The following is a 19,680-nucleotide window of genomic DNA, read 5'->3' on the forward strand; positions in this document are numbered from 1 at the left end:
AAGAAGTGGACTTCAGGGGCTCCCCTGGTGGCACAGTGATTAAGAACCCGCCTGCCAATGCAGGGGACACGGGTTCGAGCCCTGGTCTGGGAAGATCCCACATGCCGCAGAGCAACTAAGCCCATGTGCCACAACTACTGAGCCTGCGCTCTAGAGCCTGTGACCACATCTACTGAGCCCGCGTGCCACAACTACTGGAGCCCACGTGCCTAGAGCCTGTGCTCCGCAACAAGAGAAGCCACCGCAATGAAAAGCCCGCGCACCACAGCAAAGAGTAGCCCCCGCTTGCCGCAACTAGAGAAAGCCCACGCACAGCAACGAAGACCCAATGCAACCAAAAATAAATAAATAAATAGATGTAAAAAAACAAACAAACTGGACTTCAATTTTTGCTTCTATACTTTTTAAATTATTTCATGATAATCATATATTATTTTTATAATTTTAAAAATGATTTTTTTAAAGGAAGGAAATAAATGCTAGATAGATTAGAATACCTGTGTCGACCAGTTGGCAATGCTCTTTCTAGTAGGAAAATCTACTTATAAAACCTAGTATGTTCCTTGACAAGTATAAAATAAGATAGGAAGGAAATGAGTAATATTAATGAATAGCAGCATGTTATGATGGGCTCCATGATACAAACCTGACAAGGAAATGGAAATAATCACACCAGGTCATCAGAGCAGTCACCCCAGAAAGGTATGGCTATCAAGAGATCAGACCCCTTGGGAATGAAGGTCTTGGGACCTTGGGAATGAGTCTTACTACCAGGTAAGCCACTGATTCCTGCCAAGGTGAGGGCTGGGGTGAGCGGTAATTTAGAATGGATGATGGAAGACGAAGGGGATGAGTTCCAGCTGTGAGCCTGAGCTCAAACGCAGCAGCATATCTTTCTCAGGCTGTGGTTGCTGCCCAGGTTCGTGAGCAGAAACGGGGGGGCCTGAGTGGATCATGTGGGTTCCATACACATTCCCCCCGCCATGGCCCCTTGTTTAAAGCAGCACCATCTCCTGCTTCTGATCAGCATCAATTATCCCTGCCCACATGGTGACTCCTCTTCTAACCTGCTGGTTCCTTGGCATAAGGAATCCACAGTGCCAGGACAGCAGCTGTAACTTGTTAGTTACATTGTAATTCAATGGATCCTGGCTAGGTTCCTTGGCAAGAACGTGCCCCATTTGGAGACCAGAGTTGTGGGAACAGGAAGACAAACTCCCCCAGTGGGTCATTGGTAGTGATGATGAAGGAGAGCTGAATATGTCACCCCAAAATGCACCACTTTGGCATATTGATCATTTTGAATTAAAGTTACTTAAGAAACAGCCAGCACAAGAAGGACATTCTGATCCTCCTTTTTTCCCTGAAAGCAGGAAATAAATCTCCCACGTGAAGATACCCTCCCTGTAGCAGGAGCGTAGAAGGCATCCTTATCAACAGAGTAGGGAATTCAAGGCTCAGAGGGCTATGTAAACAAATCTTGATACTTCTTCAGTAATGTGCTACCCCAAGTCCAGATCCCTTTGTTCTGTCAATTCATCGCAAATTGATTGTTCCCTTGTCTAAAAAGGTATAAAAGCTGCCTGTTTGGGTCACTTCTCGGCATCTCATATTTTTATGGACTCCCAAACGTATGAAATTAAATTTGTTTTTCTCCTGTTAATCTATCTTGTGTCACTTTAATTATTACACCAGCCAAAGAACCTGGAAGGGAAGAAGGGAAAAGCTTTCCTCCCCTACAGCTTTGGCGCCCGGCGTGGGACTCTCCACAGGCTGGTCGTTGTTTGCTCTGGGGCTGCAGCAGCTGAGAGATCCCATGGCCTCTGACAAGCGCCGGCAGAAGGTAAGAATTCTTACCATGTCAGTCTCCCTGATCTCTGCCTGCAGGGTCTGTTGGAAGTGAGCGTGTGAGAGTCCTTTTCTTTTTCTTAGATTTAGATTAGCAGGAGAAAATATTTGTGTGAACTGGTTACTTGGGTATAGCAACTCTGGTAGAGATTTGGTACGAGTACGCTTGTTTTCGATTGATCCCTTTCCTCCCAGGGATGGTCATTGTTTTCTTTTGTCTCTGTCTTTTGTGTCATTTGTCATAAGGAAGAAAACCATAGGGCAGAACATAGGTGTAGGTCCTATAAGTCTGTTGTTCAAGGCGATGAGTTCACAGTTCTCACCAGACCAGCATCTATTTGGGCAAACTTTGCTCTGGTTCTCCTACGTACATAAAAACCAGAGGAGAGTTTCCTTTCATCTTGTTCTTTGTCCCGAGAGCTTGGCTTTTTGACCAGTGAGAATATTCTCTCTGGTCTCTGCCAGCTGGAAGATGCAAACACTGGCTTGCATTTGATGGCCAGTCAAATAGACAGGGATTCTGAGACACAAAGTCTCAGCATTCTCTTTGTCTGCCTGTGCCAGGTCTCAGGGGAATTTGTCATAAGGTGTCCCAGTCCATAAAGGACCTTTGTCATTTCAACCTTCATTGTCTCGTTGCTGGAAATATCCCATTCCAGTAGCACCAGCCCAGTGTCACAGATTAGCAGCTTTGTGACTGGAGGCATCTCACATTCTCATGGGAGACCCAAGACACTGTTTGCACTACAGGTGTCTTACTGCCTGTGACAACGAAGGTCTTTGCTTTCTTAGGCTGGGAATGAACTTTCTGGATCTTGTGAGGGCTGCATATGTCCTTTGAGATACCTCTTGTGTTCATGGTTAAGCCATAAAAAGGCTTATTGGTTTGAGTCACTGTTGAGATTACTGTAAGATCCTATTTATCAATGGCCAGGTTGGATCCTGTGAATTGGCCACATCTGAAAGAAAAAAATTTTTTAGCGAGCTCTCATCCCAAACGATTATCTTATTGATATCTGTGGAAAGACCAAATGAAAAAGATTTCAAAAAAAGACTATAAAGGCTAGCTTGAGGGAATCCCTTAACAAGCTGAAAGAACAGAAAATAGACTTAGAACAAAAATTAAAGTTGTCATCCAAAGTAAATTCCCCTCCTTAAAATCCAGTACCGTCTCCTTAGCAAATTCCCAAAACTCCCCCACCTTTCACAGAAAATCCCTTAAACACCCAGTTACAGACAGCCTGGTCTCTACGCCCAGGGTATACAGGTTACTCATGTAAATGCTCAAAGCCAGAAAGTGAATGTAGCAAAAGCACCTGGGAAGGTCAGTAAGGCTCACTTGACTGTTTTTTACAACTCCTCCTATTTTCCTAGGCTCTGAATGAGGCTCTGCAAGGCCTTCCTATGCAATATCCTTCACAGATGTATCTTTGACCAAGAATTTATGTACCCTGGACAGTGACAGACCTTTTAAATTATAAAGCCCTTTTACCTCCACTTCCAGAAGATCCTACCAAATTTAGAGAGAGGAAGTAGAAAGATGAGTGGCCGTTCAAAAGCCCTTTCACAGAGGAAACAGATGACCAGAATTTCTCCCAAGGTCTTCCTTCCTACAAATTATCAGGAAATGGATCAGCTGGAGGCCGAGTTTCAGGGGCTAATGGAAGCCATAATGAAGCTTTCTCCCCTAGGGTGAGTTGGTCGAAGTTTGAATTGTGCGCTCAGAAGGAATATCCAAAGGCCTTTGTTGAATGCTTTGTACAGACTTTTCAAAGCCATACGGCACTAAACCGTGAAGTTCCAGAGCACAGAAATCTTTTAATTTCTGCTTTAGTAGGAAATTTTCTCCCTGATATAAAAAAGCAAATTCAAAATACTGTGGTTGGGTGGGCTAGTCAAACTGCTATCATTATCACAGAAACAGCTACCCAATTCTTTGAAGATAGCTTGCAGGAATGCAAGAGAAAAAAGACAATCAAAAATCCTTGATTTGCAATTTGAACCTTTAGAGAAACAAAAGCCCAACTCTGAGAACAAGTCAAAGTCCACTCACCCCCTTTTTTGCCTTCAGACATCAGCAGATATTGTAAAAAAAAAATCAGGACATTGGAAGTACAGTTGTCCTGCACATAAGAAAAAGATGGACATTTTAAAATAGTAATTACCCTAGACTTAACTAAACAAACTGTTTCTCTGCGTGCTCTCCCACTTGTTGCTGTGCTATGTCTCTAACAATAAACGGTGTACCTGTTTTTACAGTTTTTGCCTCTGTGAGAAATGCACTGCCCCCAGTAAAAATCAGGATTCCTGATTTTCATCCAGGCTACCCAGGTTCAGTTCCTGGGCAGGGAATTAAGACTCCCTTCAGGTCACCACTCACTGATGCCTCCCAGAGATCTCAGTAAGTGGGGCCACCTGCTTCCACCTCTTGATTCCCAGATTGGAGGCCTCTGATTTCATGCACGTACTGCATCTTGAAGGATTGTACGCTATGCTTCCAGAGTATTGCCTCAAGTTAGCACTTCACCCGTGCCCTTAGAAGACTTTCTGCATTCTGTGAAGCTGGCTTCTTCTAGAAAGTGTGATACTCATGTCATAGGCCTACTCCATCCACCTCCTTCAGGGTGAAGTGGGTCCTCCGATTGGATGCCTCTGTCTCTGCTACCATGGCCACCCCATTCCCTCATGTCAGTTCTGAGGCAGCCAATGGCAGTTGACTCATCTTTTCCCACTGCATCTTTTCCCAACGCTGACACCTTCCAAAGCCATAGGGTTTGCCCAATCATATGGACCAAGCAGCAGCGCTGCTGTACCTACTGTAGAGTGTTTCCTGCTCTGATCTCTACTCAAAGCTGGCATTTATCTATGTAGTAGATATGGGCTGGAGCAATATTTTCATCTGTGGAATGTGTTGTCTCCTGAGCCCAAAAAAGCCACGTGAGCGTGCTGGCCTTCCTTATGTAGTAGGAATGCAAAATGCGACAAGATGTCTTTTACTTTGAGAAGATGTCCTCGCATACTCCTGACCATTGGACCCCCTAAAAACTTCACTGAAGTGGCAGGAGTCTGAATGTTCACAGGGTGCGTTCTGGAGTTCCCACTTCCCTCAGCCTCTTTATCCCTGCCTCTGATCCCCTGGACCAATGAGCAGTATTGCTGGCACTGCAGCCTAGACCTCTTGCAGAATCCTTTCCTGCTGAGGGCAACTCAGAAATTCCCACTCCACTGAGTGTTGTCATTGCTTTACCCAAACTTCTAAGAACCACCCTAGCAGTGAATTTGCCCCATTCCCTGGGGTCCTTACCAAGGTGTTGCATCTAAGGTCCTAAGAAAGTGACATTTCAGGCCCCTTTCCAATCACTCTCAAAATAGAGTCCCAGGTGTACACCTCTTCTCCTGCTGGTACACAGTAGCTAATTCTTGCGGCTCTCCTGGGGTATAGTGTCCTTCCTTCTTAATCATTTCCAATATGTACCCACCCAGGTTATGCTGAGACTGAACCTTGGTTATCAGACAGGGAAGAGGTGAGGGCGGCTACTGAGGGAATCTCATGTTCCTCCCTAAGGGTGAGGATCCTGGAGCATCTTCTGGCATGATAGAATTGCTAGCTCTTACCAGGGAAGGATGGGACACCTGTGCAAGCCTAAAGGATGGGGGTAGGGGTAGTCCTGCAGAGAAAATATAATCAGGGACATCCATCTACATGTCCTCATCCCAGTTTTCAGGGTCCCAGGTTTTCCCTGACCAGCACCCTGACCTTGGTATAACAGATCTCTCTCAGCTGAGTATTTGAATATCTAGGAATCTCTACAGTTCTATTTGATCTTTGACCTGTTCAACTGTGTCTGCTCTCCCACTCTACAGGAGGCAAGGGCCTCTTTGGAAGCTACCAAAGAGACCCTCTGGCTCTCACACTTAGCCATTACTTGCTTGTTAATGGCTCTGAGTCCCGCATTATCCCTCTGCTGGCATCAATACAGCTTAGCATTAATCAGCCAACTCTGCTGTCTTTGAGGATACTGTTCTCTCCTGAGTTTTCCAATACTTGAATCATCACATCTGCAACAGCATTTTCCTCCTCCAGGACATTTCCCCAGGTCACCATCAATGAAATCTTTAGCCTTTGAGCCACCGTCTTACACCAGGGGCTATCCGTGCCCCACCTATCAACCGGGTCATCATCCTCTTTGCCCGCTGCATGGTTAGTGGGCCAGTCTCAGATGTCAGTCTTGTATTGGATCATTCTTGGTACTTGCTTGTGTTAGTCCAGGTCATCTGAGAAGCAAAAGCTAAGACAGGATTAAAGACGTAAGAGATTTATCGGGGCAAATGCTGGAGAAGGAAAATGGGGATCTGAAGGAGGCGGGCAGAACCCTCAGACCGATGCTGATACAGCCCCTGTGAATGAGAGGGGGAACATCTTAGAACTCAACACTGTTCCAAGGAAGTTTGGCAAGACCAACAGGGAGACCTCAAGCCAAAGGTGCCCTTCAGAGGAATCCTGTGTATTTCAGAAATGGGCCTGCCTTCGTGTCCCTGCCGTAAGCAGTCACCGGGAACAGTCCAAGGGAACGGGGTCCTGGCATGAACACAGTGATGGAAGTCAGAGCACAGCAGCTGGCGCCTTTGGTTCGTTATCCTCCCTGCTGTAGGAGATCTGGGAGGCATACCCTCCTGGCTGCCACCCCACTGCAGAGAGGATTTAGATCACAAAGAGCTCATCTCAGCCATTGATGAAATGTTGATGCTTATTTGGCTCATTTTGAGAGAGGGGTAATTTTGATCCTTATACTCAAATTCGGGGGAGAAGGATTAGCCTAACTGGAGTCTGAACTGACCATAAGTAATAAAAATAATGTTAAAATATTCATGAGTACTCTTAAGCTCAATAGTCAAATTTCTACTGCAAAAAAGCAACTACTTTAAGACTTTAAAAAAAGATATTTTTTAGAATTTATTTATTTGTTTATTTTTGGCTGCGTTGGGTCTATATTGCTCCGCGCGAGCTTTCTCTAGTTGCGGCGAGCGGGGGCTACTCTTCGTTGCGGTGCACAGGCTTCTCATTGTGGTGGCTTCTCTTGTTGTAGAGCACGGGCTCTAGGTGCGCAGGCTCAGTGGTTGTGGCACGCGGGCTCAGCAGTTGTGGCTCGCGGGCTCTAGAATGCAGGCTCAGTAGTTGTGGCGCACGGGCTTAGTTGCTCCGCGGCATGTGGGATCTTCCCGGACCAGGGCTGTTAGCCACTAATCTACTTATCATCTCTACGGATTTGCCTATTGTAGACATTTCAGAAAAATGGAATCATACAATATGTGGCCTTTTGTGTCTGGCTTCTTTCACTTAGCAAAATATTTTCAAGGTTAGTCCATGTTATAGCGTGCACCAGTACTTTATTCGTTTCTACGTCTGAATAATATTCCATCGTATTTTGTTTATCCATTTATCAGTTGATGGACATTTGGTTTGTTTCCACTTTTTGGCTATTATGAATAATGCTGCTATGAACATATGTGTACAAATTTTTACATAGACATATGTTGTCAGTTCTCTTGCATATACGTCTAGGAGTGGAATTTCTGGGTCATATGGTAATTTTGTATTTAATTTTTTGAGGAACTGTTGTCCACAGTGGCACCATTTTACATCAACACCAGCAAGCAAATTACTTTTTATATTTAAAATATCCTAGGCATGTTTCTGTGTCTAAAGATTAACAAAATTATTTTTAAAAACTGTTTAATATTCCATTGTACGAAGGCATCAAAATTTATTTAACTAATCCATTAATAATGGACATTGCATTGTTCTCAGTTTCTTACAATTTCAACTAATGAAGCATTAAACATATTTTATGAATAAATATGTAAAAGAAGTAAAGTTACTTGTTTGAAAGAGATGAGTGTTTTAATTATTCTATCGAAGCATAAATGACCAACAACACACTGTATATATTGCAAGTGTACAATTCAATAAGTTTTGATTTTGTATACAACCATGGAACCATCGCTACCATCAAAATAATAAGCATATCTGCAAAAATTTCCTTTCCTCTCTCCCACCCATCCTCATCCATTCCTCTGTCCCCCAGCAACTACAACCTATTTTCCATCAATATAGGTGTTTGCATTTTCTAGAATTTTATATAAATTGACTCATACAATACATACTTTTTTTGTCTGGCTTCTTTTACACAGCATAATTATTTTGAGATTCACCAAATTGTTGTGTCTATCAATAGTTCATTCCTTTCATTACTAAATAGTATTTTAATGTGTGGATACACTAAACTTTTAAATTTATTAATCTATTGATGGACATTTGAGTTGTTCGTAGCCTTTAGCTATTAAAAAATAAAGCTGCTGTGAAAAGTTGTGTTCAAGTATTTTATGTACACTTGCTTCCATTTCTTTTTACTAAATATCCAGGAATGGAATGACTGGATCATATGGTAAGTGTATGTTTAACTTTTGAAGCAACTGTCAAACTGTTCTCCAAAGTGGTTGTTCCATTTTACATTCCCACCAGCAATGCCTCCACATCCGCACCAATACTTACTATGATCAGTGTTTCTAATTTTTGTCATTTGAATAGGTATGCAGGGGTATCTCACGTGGTTTTAATCTGCATTTCCCCAATGACTAGTGACTCTGTGTATCTTTTCATATACTTATTTACTATCTATAGAATCTTCAGTAAAGTGTCAAATCTTTTCCCATTTTTGATTTGCAAATTTTTTGATTGCCTTATTTGAATTTTAAGAGTTCTTTATACAAGTCCCGTATCAGCTGTATGAGTGCAGACATTTTCCCATTCTGGGGCTAGCCTTTTCATTTTCTTAGCAATGTCTTTGAAAGAACAGAAGCTTTTAATTTTGATGAAGTCCAATGTATCAATTTTTTCTTGTGAATCATACTTTTGGTACCATATTATAGAACCCAAGATCTCAGAGATTTTCTCCAATATTTTATTTCACAAGATTTATAGTATTATGTATTACATTTAAGTCTATGATCCATTTTGAGTTAATTTTTGTACATGGTATAAGATATGAATCAAATTTCCTTTTGTTGCAATAGAATATTCAACTGTTCCAGCATCATTTGTTGCAAAAGTTATTCTTTTCCACTGACTTACCCTTGCATCTTTGTTGAAAAATCAGTTGTCCATATGCATGTGGCTCTATTGTTGGACTCTATTCTCTTCTATTGATATATTTGTCTACCTAGGTGCCACTACCATAATGTCTTGATTAATAAGTCTTGAAATCAGGAAGTGTTAGTATACCAACTCTCTTATTCTTTATAAAGTGGTTTTGGCTATTCTAGGTTCTTTGATTTCTAAATGAATTTGAGAATCAGTTTCTCAATTTCTTCAATAAAGCCTGCTGGGATTTTGATGGGATTGAATTCAATCTATACATCAATTTGAGGAGAAATGACATTTTAGCAATATTGAGTGTCCCAACCCATGAATACTTTGTATCTCTCCATTTATCTAGTTCTTCTTTAATTTCTTTCATGAACTACAGTTTCAAATGTACAGGTCTTGCACATCTTTTTTTCAAATTTATTAAGTATTTCATAATTTTGATATTATAAATCATGTTTCTGTAATTTGTTTATTGTCCATTCCTAGTTTATAATACAACTGTTATTTGTATATATTGTATATGATTGAAATTTTATAATTTGTATCCTGCCAATGTCTATATCTATCTATCTATATGCATATGTATTATTGGACTAGATAAGTAGCTAGCAGAATATCCTACACTGGCTCTTTGGTTTGTGGGGTAAAAAATTTTTTAATGGAAAAAGGCAAGTGGAAGTCTCTGAAACTACTCCCCTCCCCCAGCAAAGATACTATAATAAATCAGAAACAATACCGTATCCCAGGGAGGAATGGCAGAGACTGATTCTACCCCTAAAGACTTAAAGGTTGTAGGGGTTAGTGATCCATATTGTACATCTTTTTTCTTTTTCTTTTTTTTTGGCTGCACCATGGGGCATGTGGGATCTTAGTTCCCTGACCAGGAATCGAACCCACACCCCCTGCAGTGGAAGTGCTGAGCCTCAACCACTGGACCTCCAGGGAAGTCCCTATACATCTTTAAATATTAAATAATTCTCCAATCTGACTCCTAGTGAAATTGGACCAAACTCAAGGGCAAGGTATGGCGACAAGGTGTGTAGAGAGTCCATGCCCTCTCTGGACCCACCACTCTCCCAGACCTCCATGTGTCCACCGACCTGGAAGCTCGCTGAACCCTGTCGTTTTGGATTTTTAGGGACACTTCCTTGCACAGGCATGACGGATTAAATCATTGGCCATTGGTGATTGAGCTCAATCTGCAGCCCCTTTCAGCCGGGTTGGTTCCCCTGGCAACCAACCCCCTCCCACTTGGGCTTTCCAGAAGTCAGGTCATTAACATAAACCCAGGTGTGGTTAAAACAGGCTTGTAATGAATAACAAAAGACACCTTTATCACTTCTCTTAGCACTTAGGAAATTTTGAGGGTTTTGGGAGCTCTGTGCCAGGAATGGGACAGACAAAGACGGACAACACAGGGATATTTTATGGTGTTGCAGAGACAGCTTGCTGTGCTTCCTGTTTTCTCTGAATTCTCTAATCTCTCTGTCACCCATTACTGTTACAGTTCAAAGCAATTTGGCCTGATGACTGTGCCCTCAACACCTCTCTCAAATCAGGTTGAAGGCTGGTCTGCCACGTTGGAAGATGTCCTCGTGTCTCAGAACAGGACTTGTATAACTTCCTGATCTGTAGGTCTCAAAGCAGAGTGTGAGAATTTTAAAACTTCCTGACAGTTCTCCAAGGAGACCAGAGAGTGAAAGGTTAAACACATCCACACCTACCAAACAGATTAAATGTTCTTTCCTCCATGCTTGCAAAGTGTAGATACTAACAAAATCATCTCCTTTCTACATTCTGTTCTCTCACTCTTGCCCAATAAGCAAAGGTCTAAATACTGAAAAATCACTAATTAAATTCTGAATCCCTCATATAGCAAGATAGCAATTACGTATTAGTGAAGAGCTTCAAGCTGAAGCTTGTTTTCTATTTAGCAGAAAACACCCCCTCCTACTTATTAAGAAACTACCATATCATTTATCACATTTGCACCATATGCTAGACACAATGTTATTTTCTTTCACATAAGTGATTTCCTTTACTGTATCTCTTTTTTGTGTGTGTGTTTATTCATTCATTGCACAACTGGTAGCAGGAGAAAAAAATCTAACAGGGATTTATCCCTCCTGACTTGCCTGTATCCTCAACATTGAGGACTGAGCAAATGAAGGGTAAGTGTAATTGGCTTTGACTTCCTACAGATGGAGCATTGTTATTTAAATATAATTTCTTTCTTTATGTTGTAATTCCTGGTTCTAAAAGACGGTTTGTAGATGAGCTAAAACTAGATACATAGCATCCTTCATTGAAACTCTCCCTTGTTAATTACACAGGAAAACTGTTGCACCCTGTCTATGGATTTGAAATCACTGGCCATATTCCAACTTTGTGAAAGATGAGGTATAAACTGTGTCTCACCACTGAGTAACTCTAAATGTAACTATGTGATTTTGCTATGTCAGTACTTAACCGTGATATATGCTCCTACGTGCAAATTTGTTGCGGTTTAAAGGAAAATAAAAGATGGCTCACAAAATCACTATAATCTAATTTCAGGTCATTTTCATCCCTTATAAAAGAAACCCCATACCATTAGCTGTTAATCCCTATCCCCAACAACCCACTCCCCTCCCTTCTGCCCCACTTCCCAGCAACTACTAATTTCCTTTCTGTCTCTATAGATTTGCCAGTTCTGAACATTTCATATAAATGGAAACAAGGCTCATCCATGTTGTAGCATGAATCAGTACTTCATTTACAAAGAAGGCTTTTTTAATACCAAAATTAAAAACATTCTTTGTGAGGTCATGAATAAGGTATATTGAAGATAAACATGTAATTTAGTTAGGTACCAAAATATCTTGTTTTGATTGTGTCAAGGTGTGGATTTTTTTATTTGCACATTTTTATAGACAGCTGTATAATTTAAGTTCAGAAAGTGATAATTAAAAAGAAAGACTAGGGCTTCCCTAGTGGCGCAGCCGTTGGGAGTCCGCCTGCCGATGCGGGGGACACGGGTTCGAGCCCTGGTCTGGGAGGATCCCGCATGCCGCGGAGCAGCTAAGCCCGTGCGCCACGGCTGTTGAACCTGCGCTCTGGAGCCCGCAAGCCACAACTGCTGAGCCTGAGTGCCGCAACTACTGGGGCCCATGTGCCTAGGGCCCGTGCTCCGCAGCGGGAGGCCACCGCGGTGGGAGGCCCGCGAGCTGCGGTGAGGAGTGGCCCCAGCTCGCTGTAACCAGACAAAGCCCGTGCCCAGCAATGAAAACCCAACGCAGCCAAAATAAATAATTTTTTTAAAAAATAGACTAAAGTAAGCAAGACATGTTTTATACCCTAAATTTGGTGATTTGATATTTCTCCATTTCTCAAAATTCATAGATATTATGGAAAGTTAATAGTTTTAATCCATTCACACACACACACAAAAGCTGAAGGGTCAGAGAAAATAGGTGCTTGAAAACAGATAAAGAGTTTGCTTTCCTTTAATCAAATACCAGAGGTCTGAAATCTCATTTCAGAGTAAGAATATTCAGTTGACTCATAAATAAAGCAAGATCATGGGTTTTCTGTTGTGTAAAAGAAACAGGAAAAATATCATGCTAATTGTCAGCTGCCCTTGAGGCACCAGATAGCAATGATATCGTTCAGCAATTCACCCTAATTCTTCTCAGGGTTTCATAGGTCCCTTCATGGTTCTTTGCTCTAACCTTCCTTTGACTTTCAGTTGCCTTCTCTCCCTGGCCTTGATTTGCTCTGGTGTCAACAGGTGCACCTTGCACAGAGAAAGATAACGCAAGTGACTGGGCACAAACTGCCCAAGTGACTTTTTCTTCTCCTGAAGCTCAAAGTGGCAGCCTCATCACTGCAGATTTTGCTGGGCTGTACACTTGGCAAACAGTCTTGATTAAGGCTTCAGCACATCAGGGATGCCAGACAAGAAGAAATACAAATAATCATATGCTTAATGTTTTCAAAAATCATCTCATAGTTATCCTGGTATAAATTTTAAAATAATTGGACTGACTTACACTTATTTTATGTTAGGATTGCTTTATTTTATACCATACGGTGGTGAGGTGTTGCAAACTGATCCAAGCCACTTTGGAACACTGGGGTTCTTTTGGAAAGATGACAGTAGCTGCCCAAAATTTTGCCTTGAATGAAGATTAGCGATCTACCACAACGTTGGTGCCTGGGTATGAAGAAAGGAGCCCTCAGACCACATTCTGCCAACACACACATATTTACTATTGAACCATTCACTAAACAGGCAAGCATGAAGCTGTTCACACAACCCATTCTGAGCTCAAAAGAAATTCTTTCCTTCCTTCCTTCCTTCCTTCCTTCCCTCTTTCCTTCCTTCCTTCCTTCCTTCTTCCCTCCCTCCCTCCCTTCCTTCCTTCCCTCTTTCCTTCCTTCCTTCTTCCCTCTCTCCCTTCCTTCCTTCCTTTTTCTTTTTTTCCAGATTCTCTTACCACTCTAGACAGACACGGCAGAACAATAGACAAGAATCCTCTTAGCCTACAGTTACATTCCTAAGGATACATGCTACAGGATTCTGTTGATTCTTGTATCCTATATATGCAAGTGTGGGGAATGTCTCTAAAATATTTCACCAATCAATGTATCTTGAAATTACCCATTTCTACTTTTCTTCATGCTAGTTAACACCTCAGTAAAATGACCTTTTTGACATTCACTCTGCTAAGTAGTAGAGTAACCATGAGTGGATCAAGATACACATAATCACAGAAACACCAGCCGTGCAGGACAGCCATCCCTGGTAATCTCTGATCAGAATGCTAGCTGCAACTAGGTTGTAGCTTAATGTAAGTAACAAACACATAATAACACTCAGTCTATGCTGAATTATCTTCAAGCAAAGTACAGACCTCCTAACATAAAAATCACGTCATAAACTTTTCTGTCCCTGGAGTCTCAAGTCCTTATCTGAGTCTTGTTTGTAAGCTTTTTCACGCCGTGCATAGCATGCAGGTCTTCCACAGGGCCTCAAGTTGGAGGAGTTCAGGGCCATTTTCTATATAGCTATTTGAAGGGTGGAATGAACAGCAACAAGGTCAAGAAAAGTCAATCCTCCTTCCTCTTGCCCCTCACATTCAATCAGTTGTCGAATCCGGGCCATGCTCCTGCCATAATGAAGTTAAATTCTGCCCCTTCCACGTACCCTCATGGCCAGTAGCCTAGTTTAGGCCCATTGCCCCTCATGGGGCTCTGCCAAAAGCCCGATAACTGCATCAAACCATACTTTGCACATAGAGGGTGCTCAACAAATACTTTAGTAGATGTACCTGCTAAAACTCACTGTTTGGAAAGCAGCCTAGGGTCATTAGCAAAAGAAAAGAGTTAGGTTGCTATTTGCTTGCATAAAGGGAACATACAAAATGTGTCCAGTTGTTCAATAAACACTTATTGAGCACCTACTATGTTAGGCACTGTTCAAAGTTCTAGGAAAGCTGTGATGAATACAACAGGAAAAATCTCTGCTTTCATAGAGCTTACATAGATGTGCCTCAAACTTTTAATGCATCTCTCTCATATTATTTTATCACTGGTTATCACCAACTCAAAATGGAAACTGTTGGAAACTTAGAACCACTTTTCCTAAATCATGCAAAAGTTTATGTAATGTGCAAACATAACTTGTATTACAGAAATCTGCTTTCAAGACAATTTTTTAAAGGGGAAGATCCTTTCCATCTTATTTTCAATCCTGAAATACCATGAGGACGAACTCACTCATTCATTTTTTTTAACAATTATTTACTGAGTGTTTATTATGTTCTGGGGGATACAGCAGTGAACTGAACAAAAGTTCTTACCTCAGAAGCTTACATTTGAGAGCAGAGACACAATCAGCAAACAAGAATTTGTCAGATGATGAAAGTGCTAGGAATTAATGGAGGAAAAAAACCAAGCAGAATGTGAAGAATAAGGAGTGTAGGGGAGGGAGAGTTCCCTGGTGGTCCAGTGGTTAGGACTCCGTGCTCTCACTGCCAAGGTTACAATCCTTGGTCGGGGAACTAAAATCCAAAAAAGCTGTGCGGCGTAGCCAAGAAAAAGGTCGTGGCCCTTAGGGAAGAGCTCTCTGATGTGCTGAATTTACACAAATACCTGAAGGAAGTGAGGAAATGAGCAGTATGGATACTGAGGGAACAGCATTTCCAGCAGAGGAAACAGCAAGTGCAAAGGCCATGAGGCAGGATCGTTTCTGGCATGTTCAGGGAACAGCAGGGAAGTAAGCGTGGCTGGAACAGAGTTAACAAGAGAGAATAAGAGATGAGACGGGAGAGTTGATGGGGAAAGGGGATGGACCCTGTAGTGATGTGTAGACCATCATAAGGACTTGTACTCTGAGTGAAGTGAGAAGCTATCGGAGGGTTTTAAGCATGTCAGTGTCACAATATGACATGCATTTTAATAGGATCCAAAAGACCACAAGAGGACAAGGGGGAAGCAGAGAAACCCGTTAGGAGGTTTTGCAGTAACCCAGGCAAGAGGTGTCAGTGGCTTGAACCAGGGGAGCAGTGGAGATAGTGAGAAATGGAAGGGCAATAAGCATGTTCTGAAGATAGAGCCTACAGGGTTTGGGTAATATGTAAGATATGAAAGAAGAAGAGTACCAATTGTCAGAAAGGTGAAGCCCGACATATAAAAAAAAGAGGATATATATTTAAAAATAGAATGCAGTTTTATATGTCATACATGCGAAATACAGCACCATGGTCACTTTATACTCGGCATTCTAAATGCTTCTTGTACATTATCTCTTTTGTTTTAATGTATCTTTGTCAGATAAACCAGGAATCTATGCTACTATATTACTCCAAGTATACATATGTTGAACCCCTCAGCAATGGGTTGACTTGCCTAGATTTATACAAGACATATTATTTCTTACTCTCATTCCAAACTTATTTATTTTCTTCTCATACCCCATCCCCGGACCTTCCCCACCATTATCATCCAAAAGTATGTTACACATGCTGTGAAAGATTACATAAATGGATGAATACCACTTTCAATTTTTAGGAACTTTCAGACATAAAAATCATCTTCTGCAATCTCTTCAAAATGAGATGACTAAGTGGTATAAAATAGTGTTGATAAATCTGTTTTCTAAAAATGACTATTCAAGAAAAAAGGGTTATTTAAATCCAAGGCATTTGGGGTCTATTATTATTAGGTTTTAATATCAAGTTACATTATTTTTGTAGGCATTTGCAAAGTAAATTTTCACAAAGATGAGCCCTTCTGTGGTATATTTTACACATGTATTTTCAAACTCATTAACGTGAGCTCGTATTCCAGCTAGGTTTCATGTTAGCTGTGTGATCTTAGACATTTCCTCATCGTACAACAAAGACATTAGGTTATTGGGGATTAGATCGTGGGCAGAATAATGCCGGGCATGTTGTAAACATTCAATAAATAATATCTTCTATCACCACCACCACCACCATCATTACTGGGCTAGCAGAGTCTGCTAGTTGGTAAATCTTAAAAGCTTAAGTTGTTTCCACCCAATGCAAAAACAACCATTCTTTGCAATCAGTTCATTAAAAAAAAATCATTTGACCTAGTACAGACAAAGCACAAGTTGTCTGTAAGATTTTTTTTTCCCTACTGCCTTTCAGCAGATTATTTTTGGCGTTATAGAGGAATAGACAATGGAAAAGAACTTTCCTTTTCTTCCAGCCATTGTGTTCTCTTTATGAAAATTACTGCCAACAGGAGTAGTCACTTAAACAGCAAGGGATGGCTCTTGTCTTTCGGGGCAATTCCTGCTTGTTCTGGACAACGTCTGCTGATTAGGTAGCTGTAGAAAAAGGTCAGTGCCAATGCTTAGCATTTATATTTGAGGCTTTCTCACTCATCACAAAATAGTAGAAAGGTGTTAGAGCTAACAAAATTCATTCACTGAAGAAAAAAAATACCCAAAATACTTCTTCAAGCTTGAATTTCTGTCCATTTTTACCTTGAAAGGATGATTTCCAATACAATTCACTTTTTCTATGAAGATAAAGCAATTTTTAAAAAGTTTTATTTTTATTTTTATTTTTTTGCGGTAGGTGGGCCTCTCACTGTTGTGGCCTCTCCCGTTGTGGAGCACAGGCTCCGGACGCGCAGGCTCAGCGGCCATGGCTCACGGGCCCAGCCGCTCCGCGGCATGTGGGATCCTCCCGGACCGGGGCACGAACCCGTGTCCCCTGCATCGGCAGGCAGACTCTCAACCACTGTGCCACCAGGGAAGCCCCTCTGACCCTTTTTAAAACTTCTGATGCAGAAAAGATGGGCAATGATGACATCTAATTGTAGTTCCCTTATCTCAGTTAAGAAGGATTCAGTACGTGGGTCCCTCTCCATAATTTAGTACTAATGTTAGTATCTATATTAGTTCAAATATTAGTATAAAATTAATATGGTATACTTTATATTAATATCAGTACAAATATTAGTGATTTCCTGTAGGAACTTTGCAAATTTTACATGTTCTGTTTGTGATGAAAATACAAATTATTTTCCCAAGAAACGTGCACATGGATCTTGGTGAGACTTGCTTGAGAAAACTAGTTAGTCACAGTTTTGTATTTCTATTTTTTCCCCAAAGAGGAGGGAAAACCATTCAATGTATAAAAAGTATCAATAAGCTTTAGGACTAGAACAAGGAATTTTACCAAGGGTCTTCTGGAATTTAATATGTAAATTTAAATCTTTACATTAAAAAATGTAAATTGATTTTCGGTAAATAGATCTGCATTTTAAGTGCTGCTAGGGTCATTTCTAGTTAAAGGATCTCTGGGGAAAATCCTTCTGAAAGTGAAGAATCCCTTTGCGCTATGAATCTTTCTACCTGAACAACCTGGTAAATCTACTGGGTGTATAATGAGTTTTCTTACTAGAGAATTCATTAATGGATAAGTGAGTTGTGCTTTACTATGGGATGGTGTAGTACATTGAATGGAATACTGTTCAGCAATGAAAGGACTAAACTACAGCCAGCGTTACTTCCCCTAAGTAATCAGGGATGCTGCATGATCTCTAGTCTCTTTTTGGCTACATTGCTCTGCTAGTTTCCTGCTTCCTTTTGAAGACAAACTCTCAGCTCCCTATAATTTTGGTTTGAACAAGGAGCTTCCCTAAATTCAGCTTCAGCCCTGACTGTCCATGACCTTTCAGTTCAAATACCCATGAGCATCTAAGTGACTCAAACTCTCATTGTCACAATTCCGACTTCTCAAAAGCAAAAGTCTAATTGGTGTTATCTAGTATTGGATATCCACAACCTGTCCTACAAGCTGTGCTGGGGGATGGTGTTTTCCAGGGGTTGTGGGTGGAACAATATCTTGAAAACAGCACTGTGGATGGGAAAGAGATGATTGTCAAATTTACTACAGATGCCATCTTTGCATCTCTTACTCAGGATCCCACACCCAGACACTCACCTCCCTGAAAGTCCCCTTTAAAATCTATCTCCAAAAAGAACAAGACCCCAAATGGGACACATGTTCCCTGCTACACATTCTAAGTTCTAATTTAAGTCCAACTGGATAAATGACACCAGAAATAATTGATCCCTTCAGAGAAAACCTTCACTCTATTTACAAGGCTGTCTGATTCCCCAACATCTGCAACATATTAACCAAATCTCGATTTAATTCAGTAACCTTAACATCACAAAGGAATCATATGTATAATAACAAGCAGGGTAGGTGTTTTAATCATTGTGAATTACTCCTAATTGCCTTTGATCACTAGTTCCTTCCACTGTCCTTAGTTAGGACTTGAAAAAAATTATACTTACATTATACTCAGCTTTAATAGGAATTCATGGCTGGGACTATTATCATTTCTCCTGAATCTTTCAGTGAAGGATGCATGAGGGCTTGAAATATCAGAAATCACAATAATCCACTATCTACAAGGAAATTTCATGCGCGTGTAACAGAATACTTCTGAACTCCCATGCAGCCAGCCATGAGAACAGGGCAAATCTTCAGTTCCTTTGGGAAATTAAGGAGGTTCTTGACCTGAATGGATTCATTCTGGATTTCTAAGAGGCTTTGGGGACTTGTTTAAATGTTATCTGTTACTGCTTGTGATATTGAGCGCAGGATGGAGGCAAAGGAAAGGAAGAAAGAGAAAAGAGCACATGTGGGAGGGAAAGTCGTTCAACAAAGAGAAGAGGGGCAATGGGGAGAGAAAAGGAAATAGGCATAATTGAGGGGTGGGCAGTGAAAGATGGGCTCCAATGGTCCCTTAGGATGCTAAGTGAAGGCCACCGCTGGTCTACCCAGATGAACTTGAGATGGTGTCTCTCTCAGCTTTCTCTAAATTCTCCCTCCCCACCCTACTACCAGACACACACACACACACACACACACACACACACACACACACGCACGCACACGAGGTCACCTGAATACATTCTAATGTGTATTTCCCATCAACAGTTCACTTCAGTGCCTTGTACTCTCTTTGCTCCAAGTTGTTTTTCTTTTTATCCAAGTTTTAAAATGCTTTCAAAATTATTTTTAAAGGCTCAGAAGAGTGAGGACACTGCAAATCATAGTATCAAGGACCTGGAGTGGTTTGATTTGCCAGTGCGAATGCAATAGTGTTTATACATCCACTAGTGTCTCTGATTTTGAGTTTTAGTCTAG

Source organism: Orcinus orca, chromosome 21 (genome assembly GCF_937001465.1).
Source record: "Orcinus orca chromosome 21, mOrcOrc1.1, whole genome shotgun sequence".
NCBI classification, from domain to species: Eukaryota; Metazoa; Chordata; class Mammalia; order Artiodactyla; family Delphinidae; genus Orcinus; species Orcinus orca.